Consider the following 16,069-nt stretch of genomic DNA (forward strand, 5'->3'; position numbering starts at 1 on the left):
GCATATTGAATGTGGAATTATTGGTTGGACTTTTAGATAGGATGGCTAAAGGAGCCCTCACTGAAAAGTTCATTTTTGAGTAAAGACTCAAAAAAAAAAAAAAAAAAAGTGAGCAAGTGAGCCAGTCATGGATCTAGAAGAGTGTGCCAACCAATGTGATGGCCTAAGGTAGGGACATGCCTGTTTTTAGAGAAACAGCAAGGAGGTGCCTGAGGCTGGATCACAGTGAACAAGAAAAGATCAGGGATGAGGTCAGAGAGATTTGTTGAATGGTTTGATCAAAGCGGTGACACCATAACTTGCTAGAGGTGATAAGAGGTCAAATTCTGGATAAATGAGGGTAAAAGTGATAGGATTTGCTGACAGACTAGATGTGAGATTCGAAAGAAAGAGAAGTGACGGAGGACAGCAAAGTTTTTGGCCTGGACAACTGGTGGAATTGCTATGTATGAACCGGCGAAGACTGGGGGGTGGGGGGTAAGGGGCACTCTCAGAGCTCAGGTTCCAGTACGTTATGTTTGAGATGCCAGTAGAGGGCCATCTGACTTTTAATGACAGTCGTGGGGGCTCTCTTTTACCTGGTGCTTTTTGAAACGCTCAGCTGCCTTTCTAGGAAGCATCCCTTAACCTCCTTATGCTTTTCCATCTAACTCCTTTAATAATTCTGATTTATCCACCAATTTTATTTACTTTAGTGCATTATTACTTAACAATTTCCAGAGAGCAGAGAACATCAAAGTGTGTGCTTATTTTCTTTCTGTTTGTATTTTCTCATAGTGCTTGGTTCAATGCACTGTAAGAATAACTTGTTTGCACCTCAGAACGCTTAAAACTTGATAGGATTGTTATCCTAAGTTGTTTCTCTTTTCCTCAATCAGGTGGATCTGATTATTGATAAATGTACTAACTTTCTGAAAAGCATGTTGAATATGGGACATCCTTAACTTCTTTCTGCTCGAGGTCTTGCTTTGCGCTGGGGAATGTATTTATTTTTTTTTATTTTTTTTTATTTTTTATTTTTTTTATTTTATTGCTTAAAGTATTACAAAGGGTATTACATATGTATCCATTTTATCCCCCCGCCCTAGACAGTCCCCTAGCCTCCCCTATCCCCCAGTGTCTTATGTCCATTGGTTATGCTTATATGCATGCATACAAGTCCTTTAGTTGATCTCTTACCCCCCTACCTCCTGCCCCCCAACCCTCCCCGGCCTTCCCGCTGCAGTTTGACAATCTGTTTGAGGCAGCTCTGCCTCTGTATCTATTATTGTTCAAAAGTTTAGAATGGTCTCTATTGTCCATGAATGAGTGAGATCATGTGGTATTTTTCCTTTATTGACTGGCTTATTTCACTTAGCATAATGCTCTCCAGTTCCATCCATGACGTTGCAAATGGTAAGAGTTCCTTCCTTTTTAGAGCAGCATAGTATTCCATCGTGTAGATGTACCACAGTTTTCTAATCCATTCATCTACTGATGGGCACTTAGGCTGTTTCCAGATCTTAGCTATGGTGAATTGTGCTGCTATGAACATAGGGGTGCATATATCCTTTCTGATTGGTGTTTCTGGTTTCTTGGGATATATTCCTAGAAGTGGGATCACAGGGTCAAATGGGAGTTCCATTTTCAGTTTTTTAAGGAAACTCCATACTGTCTTCCATAGTGGCTGCACCAGTCTGCATTCCCACCAGCAGTGCACAAGTGTTCCTTTTTCTCCACATCCTCTCCAGCACTTGTCGTTTGTGGATTTGTTGATGATAGCCAGTCTGACAGGTGTGAGATGGTACCTCATTGCTGTTTTGATTTGCATCTCTCGGATGATTAGTGACTTTGAGCATGTTTTCATATGTCTCTTGGCTTTCTGAATGTCCTCTTTTGAAAGGTGTCTATTTAGGTCCTTTGCCCATTTTTTGATTGGATTGTTTATCTTCCTTTTGTTAAGTTGTATGAGTTCCCTATAAATTTTGGAGATTAGGCCCTTATCAGATATGTCATTGGCAAATATGTTTTCCCACACAGTGGGTTTTCTCGTTGTTTTGTTGATGGTTTCTTTTGCTGTGCAGAAGCTTTTTATTTTGATGTAGTCCCATTTGTTCATTTTTTCTTTAGTTTCAAGTGCCCTAGGAGCTGTATCAGTGAAGAAATTGCTTCGGCATATGTCTGAGATTTTCTTGCCTTTGGATTCTTCTAGAATTTTTATGGTTTCCTGTCGTACATTTAAGTCCTTTATCCATTTTGAGTTTATTTTTGTGTATGGTGTAAGTTGGTGGTCTAGTTTCATTTTCTTGCATATATCTGTCCAATTTTCCCAACACCATTTATTGAAGAGACTATCTTGGCTCCATTGTATGTTCTTGCCTCCTTTGTCAAATATTAATTGAGCATATTGGTTCGGGCCGATTTCTGGGCTCTCTATTCTATTCCATTGATCTATATGCCTATTCTTGTGCCAGTACCAGGCAGTTTTGAGAACAGTGGCTTTGTAATACAACTTGATATCTGGTATTGAGATCCCACCTACTTTGTTCTTTTTCAGGATTGCTGCAGCTATTCGGGGTCTTCTTTTATTCCAGATGAATTTTTGGAAAGTTCGTTCTAGATCTCTGAAGTATGCTGTTGGTACTTTAATGGGGAGTGCGTTGAATTTATAGATTGCTTTGGGTAGTATGGACATTTTAATGATGTTGATTCTACCAATCCATGAACACGGTATGTTCTTCCATCTGTTTATGTCTTCCTCTATGTCTTTTTTTAACGTCCTGTAGTTTTCTGAGTAGAGGTCTTTTACCTCTTTAGTTAAGTTTATTCCTAGGTAGCTTAGTTTTTTCGGTGCAATGGTAAACGGGATTGTTTTTATAATCTCTCTTTCTGAAAGTTCACTATTGGTGTATAGAAATGCCTCAGATTTCTTGGGGTTAATTTTGTATCCTGCTACATTGCCAAATTCATGTATTAAGTCTAGTAGCTTTTTGATGGAATCTCTAGGGTTTTGTATGTATAATATCATGTCGTCTGCAAATAAGGACAGTTTTACTTCCTCTTTTCCAATTTGGATGCCTTTTATTTCTTGAATGTATTTAGAAATTAGATATTTTCTAGACCAGCCTGAGATGCATAGCAAAAAGCCCTGAATGGCACACTTGCATATAAGTGCTAAAACTGTCATCACCAGGTTTCTAGAAGAGGCTAAACCAGAACACTTTAAAGAATATTTCAGAGGCAATTCTAGTTAGCTTAATTGGGAACACAGTTACAGAAGAGCATTTGCATTCTAGACTGAGGATATCTTAATTTTTTGTCATTGTGATTTCCTTTTCAAAAATTAGAGTTTTTATCTCATGGAAATGGGCAGTATTTTATAGCAGTCACCCTCAAAATTTTCTGATGTCTTCAAAATGCTGTTATTAATTCATTTCGGTCACTCTGTACCAGCTCCTGTATAAGGCCCAGGGGATGAAAGAATTAAGATATCAGTTTGGTGAGAGACAGATGTGTCAATGAATAGCTATAGCAAAGGGTAATGGCTTGCTATGTGCTACATCAGTGCTGTTTAAGCACTTATTGGAGCACATGATCACATCTGTGGGCAACAGAACATGAGAATCCAAGATGTCTTGAAGGATGAATAGACAATTACCAGGATATGTGAGGAGAGACTGGAACATATTCATGCAAAGGCAAGTGTACAACCTTATGTGATTCTATGTAGCAGGAGAAAGGGGTTCCTGTGAGAGAACTGGTGGAAGTGAGATTGCAGAGTAAAGCTGGAATCAGACCATGCTGGTGTATAATAAACACTACGAGCTTTATTATGTGTGGATTAGCAGTCACTTGGAAATTTTAAATTGGGGAGTGATATTTGAATTTTAGAGAGACTCCTCTGATGGTAGAGAAAAGATTGCACTAGTCATAAAGTTCTGTCTCTTGTTAAATATCTCTAATTTGTTCTCTTCCTCTGTATTCACAACCACTTCTTTAAGTTTTAGCCCTAATAATTTTTCCTCTGGACTAGTATTGGTGGTGAGAACAAGTTTATATATTGTGGAAGTATTTAATGAGTAGAATACCAGATCTTACTAAATGATGGAGATGAGGGAATGGAAGAGTCAGAGTATCCCTCCAGGTTTTTGCTGTCAGCCGGATATTGAGGTCTGAGAATGTGGGAGGAGAAAAATATTTGGGGATGTGTGTAAGAAAGGCAATGGGTTCAATTTTGGACATGTCTGAGACCCAACGTGAGTTATGCACCAGGAGCTCAAAAGAGAGTTAAATGTCTATCAATTGCAATTTGGTATTCAGTGTCCTTTAAGACGACAGGGGAAAACATTTTAATTGGCCAATAGTTTGCTCTATAGAGAAAGGTCAAGTAAGAAATGCTGGAAAAATGTTTCACATTAAATCATTTAACCTCATTAACACACTATAAGATAGGAATTACTGTTCTAATTTTGTAGCTGAAGTAAGGTTAATTACTCTACTCAGAATCTCCTGCTATCGGAGTGTTTTTGTGCTGGGATTCTAACCCCATGGCTCATGCTCTTTCCATTATGAGACGGACTCTCTGCCTTAGAGTTGCTCAGCATTTGCCTCACTCCTCTTTGTTTTTGGAAGGCTCCTCAGGCCCAGGGGCATGCATTATCTACCTTTCCAATCCCTTCCAAGGTCAGATACACATATGGTATGCATTTAAGGCATGGAGACTGCATTCACAAGTCTCACAGAAACATCTGTGCTAATGCTTTAGAGCAGAGGTCAGAAATTCTTTTTTTGACCATTTTGGAATTGAAGTTTTTTAAATGGAGCAGACACTCTATAGCGTATGAGGGCCTCACCACTCCCTATTAACTTACAGCTAGCATTTTCTTACTTCCTTCTTAGAATAAACAGCTGCGTTTATAGCCTTAGCTTTAAAGTCAAACCTTAAAACTGGTGTTTCAAGCTTGTTGAATTAGACAAAAAAAATCAAATAGTTCTTTCCCTCCCTCTGGAAAGAGCAACCATTAAACTATCATTATTCAGATGCCAAATTTAGAATGTTTCCTTTATCAGAAAGAGATTGAAATAGTCCAGATGATACTCATAATTTCACTCTTTCTTCATGTACCTTGGACATCACACTTTAATTTTGTGTCTTATACTTTTGGCCTGTGGTTTTCTTATCAGTCTTGTTCTGAAACTGAATCAAGGAGTATGTTTCTGAGTTGAATTTGGTGTGACAAGTATTCATCATGAAGACATGCCTGACATACTTATTCTGTGTTGGGCCACCATAGAACCGGAGGCTAGTAGGAAAGTCCTTTGACAGAGTTTGGGAGTAGATGATGAAGCTACTGACAACAACACAAATAGTGGTAGGTAGAAAGACTATTAAGACAGGAGCCAACCCAAGATCCTATTTTTGGCTGAACCATTAAATGAGAAAGTGAATACAGAATGAGTGTCAGAAGCACAATATCTGTGCAGCAAATGTTGACTTTCTTAAACACAATGAACCCACCACTGTTTATTAATCTTGTCTGCCTTTGGACACATGTCCTTTTCCTCTTTCAACAATTAGCAATCATATCACTTTTCATATCTCCTCATGGGATTCCTTGTGAAAGAATGACTGGAAACATATTAAACAGGATAAACCACTACATGTATCGAAGGTATTATTAATTAAGTTGCATGAACATACTTTTTGCTTTCTGAGATGCACCAGAATGAGAAAGGGTGGTCTATTTCTCTGAGTCACAGAAGCTTAAAAATGAAGAAATTGTGAGGATAATGATATTTCTTTCTTTTTTTTTAAACTAGGTGTTAAAATCCAATGTAACACGCATAGGTGTTAATTAATCTACACTTGAGATGAAAAGTTTTCTGATTTATGGATATTTGAATTTTGTTAGATTGAGTGATGAAATATACACACAAATGGGAGGGAAGCATGAAGTACAGCAACTGGGTCTTGCTGAAATAGCTCATCATTTTTCTCTTGTCCCATTTATTCCTTTTACTTTAGTCGGATGGTAGATGACTTCAGATAGAGTGTATTTTTTTAGATATAAATTCAGTGTAGATAATAGACTGATGTGATACATATTGTATTTGCTTCAGATGGGTAGAAAATGAGCATAGTGCATACTTAAATTTATATATACATTTTCTTGACTGACACGATAGTCTGCAGTAGAAAACATTAAGTAATAATGTTTTCCTAGGAGGTTTCCTTGGAGTTATAAATACTCACTTTGGTGTATTTCACCTACCCAAGATATACATCAATAGCCCAGAATTCATACCTTGGAGATATCTTAATATTATTATTATATAGTTTCTTAGTTTTCTATTTGAATTTGAAGAATCCTTTTTATTTTCTCCTTTATTGAGTTTGTGCTTTTAATATGAAATGGGAAGTGGGAAATAAAGGAAGAAAAGCAGTAAAGGCCTTGCTGAGCTATTCCACTCGGGAAGGGATATCGCAGCTTAATAAAGTTTCGATTGTAAAATCTTTGCAGTTTTTTTCAATCTTTATTTTTTCTCTCCAAACTTTCTTTTTATCTGTACAGTCTCCTCTTGTTTCACCATCTTCTATCCCTCAGCTCAGTGAACACTAAGTATTCCACTTCCTAATTTATGCTGGAGAAAAACATTTCAATTAGCAGGTGTTTGCACTATTTTGTTTTCCGATAGAACACGAAGCTGCCCAGTGACCAGCGAAGCAGTTAGCAGGCAGCATCTTGGCAGAGAGAAGAGCGGGGATAGAAGCCAACCAGGGATGCAGTCCAAATAGCAGAGTATCCGTGGGGCTTTTCTGCTGTACATCTTCTTAGTCATAAGAAAACAAAACTGCTCGTTGTCAGCTGCCTTCCTCCCCCTACCAGAGTGGTTTTGTCAGCTCCAGAAACCTCGCTGAGACACCTGGAAGGGAAACTCGGTCCTTTGCATGTTGTTCTGCTTTGTTGAGCAGAGTATCTGCTGAACTGTTCCCCTCCGCAGGGATGTAGCTTAGTAAGGAACTTTTCTCTGACTCTCTGAAGCGAGGGTTTGTTCAAGGGCGCAGGGAATCACTTTCTGTGAAAATCCTTTAGCTCTGCCTTTTCCGATGGCCAGGCTGGGGGAAGCTTTCTTTTCTTACTTTTATTTCACAAACATTTGGATGTTTTTCTTTCCCCTTTTAAATAAAAGCCCTTAAAGTGGGTAGAAGATACTTGCAGATGGACAGTTTATCCAATGTTCTCATCCTTCCTTTAATATCATGGGGAATATGGCACCAGGGCAGGTCCACAGCCCATTTATACCAGTGTTCTTTACGAGAAGTCATGAACTGTGAATATTTGCTTGGCTTTGCTAACATTTTGGTTTGTTTTATTTTATGTAAACTTTTTTATTGAAGTAGAAGATACAGTCAGAAACTTGCACAGCTTTGTAAGCACACAGTCAATGATTTTTTTCCAAGCTTAATATACACCCATGTAACTAACCAGCACCCAGAGCAAGAAACAGACAATTACCAGAATCCAAAATACCTCTTATGCCCCTTTCTGGTCCCTAATCACCCCTCAAGAGTAACCCCATTTATGATTTTTGAAGCCATAGATTAGCTTTGCTTGAGTCAGACTTTATACAGATGGAATCAAACCATACGTACTCTCTGGTGTCCGTTCGGTGTTTTCCATTTCATAGTTCATGTGGTTGCACGGAGCTGCATTTGTTCATTCTCCTTATTTTGGGTTGTTTCCAATTTGGAGTTATTACCAAGAATGCTTCTATGAACATTTTTGCATATGTCTGTTAATGAACATATGGGCACATTTCCACTCGTGCAGATCCTCTCCTAGGAGTGGAAGAGCGGGCTTGTGTGGTATATACAAACTCAGTTTCAATAGATACTATTAGTTTTCCAAAATAGTTGTTTTAATGGCTTCACTAACATTTAATGTAAAGAGAAGTGTAGTTTAATTTTACTCTTTAGCTTTCCATGGCATTGTCAGGCACAGCTTTGCCCAAAGTCCCTAGATTACATATGTTTTCCACAAATTTCATTTCCTAGATTAATCATATCCACATATTTTACTTATTCTGAGCCTAAATCCCCCTTCTTATTCATTTGTCTAATTGTTTCTTAAAAAAACACACAACGAATTAAGCTTTTAATATGAGCCATATAATACCAGATAATGGGATTAACATAAGTAAGCTATAGTGATTGCATTTATGGGAACTATAATGAAGTGAGGGAGACAGCCGTAGGAACAAATATATTTTCCATTTATTCCACTCAAATCTAAAATGCTACTTTCTCAATCTGCTGTTTCTAGATTTAGTAAAAAAAAAGCTCATTAACAACTTGTCAAATTTATTCCTGATTTTAAGATTTTTTTTTATTATAGTGTGTCCTCCAATATAAATTTCCCTTTCTCAAGGTGAACAGATCCCATATTTTTAACTCCTTGATATAGAAATCATTCTGTCTTTCCAAACTGGTTTAAAAAAACAATACCTGTAATTTTCTTTTCTTAAAGTATGTTGGCCATAAATACTCACAGTAATTCAAGTCCTAAGCTTTAGGGTTTGAATGTGCTTTTTTGCTTGCTTGTTGGTTTTTTGAGAGTTTAGTATTTTTTATATTCTTCGTGGTGATTTACAATGTAAATTTGGCCTTTGGGGCTAGAAAATTATCAGGCTCATATTCTCAATAAATAATTTGTGCTGATTTCTAAATTCTTTTTACTGTAACATTCCTCCAGGGTGAAGGCCCTGTGGCTTTTGCACTATGGGTTGGTGATTCACAAATCTCTACTTATAGCTCTGACTCTCTCAGTTCTAGATCCATGTGTAGAGTATTTTCCTTTGAATATTATGCTGGCATTTTACATTTGGCAGATGACAAAATGTATTTCACCTTTCTCTTCCAAACACATTACTTATTCTGTATTCCCCATCTTGATGAATGCACCACTATGTACACAATTGCTGAAACAATTTTCTAGATGCTTCTAAACACTCTCTCTTTAAATCTAAATGTCAGTTTTACTATTTTCATCTCCAAAATATTCCTGGATTCATTCTACTGCAGTCTGGCCATTGTATTCAGCATTCAAGCACCCATTGTTGTGTGGATTATTCCCTGATCTCCATGACTGCCATTTCATTCTCCTTATTTTTATTTTTTAAATTAAATATATGGAGGTGACATTGGTCAACATGATCATATAGCTTTCAGTGTGGGTTTCTATGTTACAAGATCTGTATATTGCACCATGTGCCTATCACCCCAAGTGAAATCTTACATCACCATAGAGTAGGACTTCCTTTTCCTCCCCCCTTCCCTCTGGCAACCACCACACTGCTGTTTTATACACACATATAAGAAAAATCATGTGGTTCTTGTCCTTTTCCATCTGACTTATTTAGCTCAGCGTAATATTCTCAAGGTCTATCCATGTTGTTGCAAGTGGTAGTATTTCATCCTTCCTTATGGCTGAATAGCATTTCATGTGTATATGTGCCACGTCTTCATTGAGTAGATGAAAGAGAATGAAATTTATCCAGTACTCAGGTAAATTTCATTCTCTTTTATCTACTCAAAGGTGATTGCTAGAGTAACCTTTGAAAATACACATCTGAGCTTATTGCTCTCACAGTTCTTTAGCAGGACACATGAGGAATCTCCTGCTTACCTTTCTAGCTGGATTCATCTCCATTATTACTTAGGTCTCCTGTACAGGAATACCTTGCTTGATTGAGAGTCACTCTTGTGCTTCATAGCTATGGTATTTTTTACAAACTGAAGTTTTCTGGCAACCCTGCTTTAAGCAAGTCTATCAGCACCATTTTTCAAAAGCATTTGCTCACTTTGTGTCTCTGTCACATTTTTTTTTAATGTTAATTTTTGAAAGTATTACATAGGTCCTCCTTTTTCCCCTCATTAACATCTTCTAGCCCTCTCCCATCCTCTCTTCCCCCTCCCCCTCCCGCCCAACCCAGGCTCTCACCACCCTGTTGTCTGTGTCCACTGGTTATGCATATATGCATACAAGTGCATTAATTGATCTCTTTCCACCCATCCTCCCCTGCCTTCCCCCTGAGTTTTGACAGTCTGTTCATGCTTCTATGATTCTGGGTCTATTTTTGATCATCAGTTTATTTGGTTCATTAGATTCCACATATGAGTAAGATCGTGTGATACTTATTTTCCTCTGACTGGCTTATTTTACTCAGCATAATACTGTCCAGGATCATCCATTCTCTGCCACTTTTTAATAATTCTCACAATATTTCAAACGTTTTCATCATTATTATATTTCTTATAGAGATTTGTGGTCAGTTATCTTTGATGTGACTATTGCAATTGTTTGGGGACATCACAAATATCACCCATACAAGTTGATGAACTTAATAAATGTTGTGCTTCACCTATGGGCTGTCCCAGTCTTGCTTCCTCTCCTCGGGCCGCCCTATTCCCTGCAACACAACAATAGTGAAATTAGGTCAATTAATAACTCTACAATGGCTTCTAAATGTTCAAGTGACAGAAAAAGTTACACATCTCTCACTTTCAATCAAAAGCTAGAAATGATTAAATTCAGTGAGGAAGGCATGTTGAAAGCTGAGATAATACCAAAAACTAGGCCCCTTGCGCCAAACAGCCAAGATGTTAATGTAAAGGAGGAGTTCTTGAAGGAAATTTAAGGTGCTGCTCCAGTGAGCACACCAATGATAAGAATGTGAAACAGCCTTATTGTTGACATGGAGAAAGTTTTTGTGGCCTGGAGATAAGATCAAACCAGCCACAACCTTCCCTTAAGCCAAAGCCTCATCCAGAGCAAGGCCCTAACTCTCTTCAGTTCTGTGAAGGATGAGAGAAGTAAAGAAGCTGCAGAAGCAAAGTTTGAAGCTAGTAGAGGTGGGTTCATGAAGCTTAAGTAAAGAAGCCGTTGCCAATAACAAGGTGAAGCAGCAAGTGCTGATGTAGAAACTGCAGCAAGTTGCCCAGAAAATCTAGGTAAGGCAATTAATGCAGGTGGCTACACTAACAACAAATTATCAATATACATAAAACAGCCTTATAGTGGACTTGCATAGCTATAGAGCAGAAGGTAATGCTTCAAAGCCTCGAAGGAGAGGCCGACTCTCTTGTGAGGGCCTGATGCAGCTGGTGACTTTAAGTTGAAGCCTATGGCAATTTGCTATTCCCAAACCCTGGGGCATGAAGAAGTACGCTAAATCTGCTCTACCCGTGTTTTATAAACGGAACAACAATTCCTGGATAACAGCACAGGTGTGCCACATGGTTTCCTGAATATTTTATGCTCATTGTTGAGATCTGCTTAGGGGAAAAGATTCAAAATATTATTCCTCAGTGATAACACACCTGGTCACCCAAGAGTTCTGATGGAGATGTATGAGATTTATTGTTGTTTTCATGCCTGCTAACACAACATTCATTCTACAACCCATGGATCAAGGAGTAATTTTTACTTTCATGTCTTATTATTTAAGACATACATTTTGGAAGGCTGTAACTGCCATAGACAGTGCCTCCTCTGATGGATCTGAGTAAAGTAAATTGAAAAATTTCTGGAAAGGAGGATTCACCATTCTAGATGCCATGAGGAATATTTGTTATTAATGGGAAGAGGTTAAAATATCAAGAGCTTGATTTGGAAGAAGTTGATTCCAAACCTCCTGGATAACGTTGAGGGGTTCAAGACTTCAGTTGAGGAAGTAACTAGTTACTGCAGTGATGGACATAGCAAGAGAACCAGAATGAAAAGTGGAGCCTGAAGATGTCACTGAACTGCTGAAATCTCATGATAGAACTTCAATGGATGAGGAGTTAGTTACTTCTTATGGATGAGCAAATAAAGTGATTTCTTGAGATGGAATCTTCTTCTGGTGAAGATGCTGTGAAGATTACTTCTGGTGAAGATGTTGTGAAGATGACAAAGGATTTAGAATATTACATAAACTTAATTGATGAAGTTGTACAGACTTTGAGAAGATTAACTCCAATTTTGAGAGAAGTTTTATTTACTGTGGGTAAAATGCTATCAAACAGTATCACATGAAATCTTTCATGAAAGGAAGTGTCACTTGATGCAGCAACTTCATTGTTATCTTATTTTAAGAAATTTCCAGGGTACCCCAACTTTAGCAACCACCACCCTGATAAGTCAGCAGCCATCAACACTAAGGTGAAACCCTCCACCAGCAAAAAGATTATCACTCAATGAAGGCTCAGATGATGGTTAGTATTTTTTAGCAATAAAGTGGTTTTTTTTTTTTTTTAAATTAAGTCATGTACATTGTTTTATTAGATACTAGAGGCCTGGTGCATGAATTCGTGCACAGGTGGGGTCCCTCGGCCTGGCTGGCAATTGGGGCCAGCCAGCCGGGGTAAGGGACTGCTGGAGGTTGGCTGTGGGAGCGCACTGACCACCAAGGGGCAGATCCTGCAGTGAGCGTCTGCCCCTTGGTGGTCAGTGTGCATCATAGCTACCGGCCAGTCATCAGGTCATCCTGTCTTAACAGTTGCTTAGGCTTTTATATATATAGAAAATACTATTGAATACTTAATAAACAAAACTTTTATGTGCACTGGGAAACCAGAAAATTTCTGTGACTCAATGTATTGTGATACTCACTTTATCGCTTCATCTTGGAACCCAACTGCAGTATCTCCAAGGTATGCCTGTACTTGCTGTGGTGCCACCTGCTGTGGTCTGCATGCTCTTTGCTCTCCTGCCTCAGGTCTTCACACATGCTGTTTTATTTGCCTGTTTTTTTGTTCTGCCTTTTTTACAGGAAAAACTCCTACTTATAGTTTAAGATTCACCTCCTCTGATACATTTTCTTTAATTTCCTCAAGCTGAGGGACTTTCATCTATTTTAACTCCCATATAAATTTGTTTCCCCTTCTGATCTATAAGCTCTTTATCTTTGCATTTCTAACATCTAGTGAACTGTCTGATGTGCAGTGGGAGCCAAACAATATTTGTTGAATGAATAGTTGAATTAATTAATCGATCGCTTAGAGCCCTCCATTTTTTTTAAATTGATAATCCCTAAATATATTTTGTTCTATTGCCAGAGTTAAAACTCATATGTTAATTTTCTATCCACTTGCACAGACTTGTGAGTTCTTCTTCTTTCTTTTTTAATCCCATCTGTGTATTTCTTCATCAGCTAGAAGCCTTTAATGTCCCCTTCACTTAGAAATCTCATGTGAGATTTTACTTTCTGGAAAAAAGTTATTAAATAAGTATAAATACTGAGGAGCTGAATTCTTTATACTCCTCCACCCAAAGAAATCCCTAAGTAACCCTATCATTTAATTCCCATTTTGACCTGGTTTAAGATTTTATCATACTTAGACATATGAAGCTTTGAACCATGGTATTATCAGTTAAAATTAATAAAACAAACATCACCACAACCTTTTATTTAGAAGGCTGGCATTTATTAATTCCCCTTTTGTTTATGTGCCTACTTATTACATTAAATTTGTTCTTTGGGATGTGCCTTAGGAGAAATGATCTTGCCTTCTGTATTTTCCGTACCTTCAACTCTATGACCTGCCTTTCTTTCCCCCACCAGCTGCCATAGTACATCATTTTTGTTATGTTCATTAAAACTGTTCTTATCGCAGTTTACTGTTTTGGTATCAGTGCTCATTAAAGATCCTATAATTGCCTTGGGCAGAGATAATTAAGCTTAGGATCAAAAGCCAAAAATATATTTGGTTTTTAAATTCCAAAGTCCCTGCAGCATTAAAGTCACCATAATTTACTGTTAGATATACATAGCCACCATCAGAGTAAAAGAAATAATATTTTTAACTTTTGCTTTCTTTGTAATAATATATGTTCACAGACTTTCTTCTTTCAGAAACTACCTAAATGTTGACCATGCCATTCTAGATAAAGAAGTATATGTTATGTGTAGGTCACTTTAGAGGGAATTATGTAATACATTTTGATTATACTGTAATATGCAGAGACTTTTCTTCAGCTCTTTCTGAATATTTATACTTTTTATTGTTATTCTTCTGAGGAGTTGTGCGTCCTTTCAAAACTGTAATTTACTTGTCCTTTCAAAACAGTAAATATTTGTCTAAGTTTCACTGAACTAAATGTAGGTGGTGATATAAAAATGTGGAAAATATGAAAATCACTAAGACCATCACAGGACAAAGACAGTATTCCTTAATAAATTTAAGGAATAAAATAATTCTGTACTCTCTCTATGTCTACTTTTTTCCAAGTATATTTCTTTTCTTTTCTTTCTTTTTTTTTAAAATCCTCACCTGAGGATATTTTTCCATTGATTTTTAGAGAGAGTGGAAGAGAGAGGGAAGGACAGAGAGAAATATTGATGTGAGAGAATCACACTGATTGGTCGCCTCCTGCATGAACCCTGACTAGGGCTCAGGCTGGGGAGGAGTCTGCAACTGAGGGACATACCCTTGACTGGAATTGAACCCCGGACCCTTTGGTCCACAGGCCATTGCTCTATCCACTGAACCAAACTGGCAAAGGCTACATTTGTTTTCTGATATGCTACTTACTCCGTCTTCTGTTGGCAAAATATCATTTTTCCCATTTTTATAGATGGAAAAGCAGACATTGAAAGAATAGAGGAATTACCAAGCTCATGGTGCTAATGACAGAGATAAAACTAGAACTCAGACCAGAAATATAAGGGGAAATCATAGCGAGTGAAGAAAACCACAAAGTGTCTTTTCTTGGGTAATTAGTATGAACAGTGGGTTGACAGCTACTTCTTACTGTCCTCCCCACATCTTGTAAATCAGTTGATATCTCCCAAAGCCTGCGTAAAGTAGCAGACAGCCTTTATTTTCAGAAAAGAAGGAACTAAAAATATAGCAGTACAGCCATTTATTAACTACAGGCAACATTATTCCTTGGTAACAGAGCCTGGTGGAAAAAAAACATGTGAGTTGAAAGACTTAAGTTTAGAGCTTAGTTCTTTTACCAGCCTCGGAGTCTTCTTACACTAAATACCTATTTAGTTAAAGTGGTGCTTAATAACCCCAGCCTTACTGCTTTAAAGGTGTTGTGATGATTGATAAGATCTAGAAGCACTTTATAAACTGTCATTATACAAATACGAGTCCTCGTCCTTGTATAGCAAATAAGGGAATTCCTTCCTGTGCAGGAAAGATACAGCATAGTTGTTGGGATCATGGTTTAGCCGTCACACTGACTTCGGTTCCGATATAAGAAATGCCGCCATCTAGCTCTGTCACTGGCTTAGGAACTTAGACTCTCTAAACCCCCGTTTTCTCGTTTTTAAAATGGGGAAAATATTTATCATGAATTTTTAATGCATAAGCTATAGTTAAGGTCCCTTGAGTTAGTTTTCTTTAAAATAAGCTTTCTATTTATATTAATATTTTTAGATTTTCAGAAAAGTTGCAGATTTGGTCAAGGGAGTTCCCACCTACGCTTCCCTGGTTCCCTGCCTTGTTAATCTCTTTGATTTGCCACAAGGAACAAACTAACACTGACGGATTACTATTAACGTAACTCAGGTTTGTGTGGGCTTCACCAGTGTATCCACGAATAGCTTATTTCTTTTCCAGGGTCCAATCCAGGGTTCCACATTGCGTTTGACTGTCATGTCTCCGCAGCCTCCTCTGGCCTGTGAGAGTTTTTTACTGAGTGAGTGCCCTTTTTCGGTGTGACCGTAACGGCCTTGAGGAATACTGCCCGGGTCTCATGCAGGATCTTCTCCAATGTGGTTTTCTTTATTGTGTTTCTTATGATTAGGCGGGGATTGTGGGCTTTTAAAGAGAATACTAGAGAGGAGAAGTCACAGTGTGTCAAGGGGTGCATGGTATCCCTGTGGCATCGCTAATGAGGTTAACCTTTGTCACTTAATTAAGGTAGTGCTTGCCAGGGGTTTTGGCTGTGTCTTGAGTGAGTTTTGGCCAGCTGTCACTTTTATAGGACTTCTCTCCCCGCTCTGCCACTGCTTGGGATGCTTTTCATTTATGTTCGCTGCACCTGTCATCATAATGGAAATATTTTCTGTGACCACCAAGCGAAAGCAGCTTTCT

The 16,069-nt window shown here is 38.0% G+C and overlaps 1 protein-coding gene across 1 annotated transcript in view; it reads left to right on the forward strand.

Moving 5' to 3' along the window:
* CTNNA3 (catenin alpha 3) overlaps positions 1-16,069 on the forward strand; it is a 1,315,594-nt gene that overhangs the window by 289,403 nt on the left and 1,010,122 nt on the right. The window lies entirely within an intron of this gene.

Source organism: Myotis daubentonii, chromosome 13 (genome assembly GCF_963259705.1).
Source record: "Myotis daubentonii chromosome 13, mMyoDau2.1, whole genome shotgun sequence".
NCBI lineage: Eukaryota > Metazoa > Chordata > Mammalia > Chiroptera > Vespertilionidae > Myotis > Myotis daubentonii.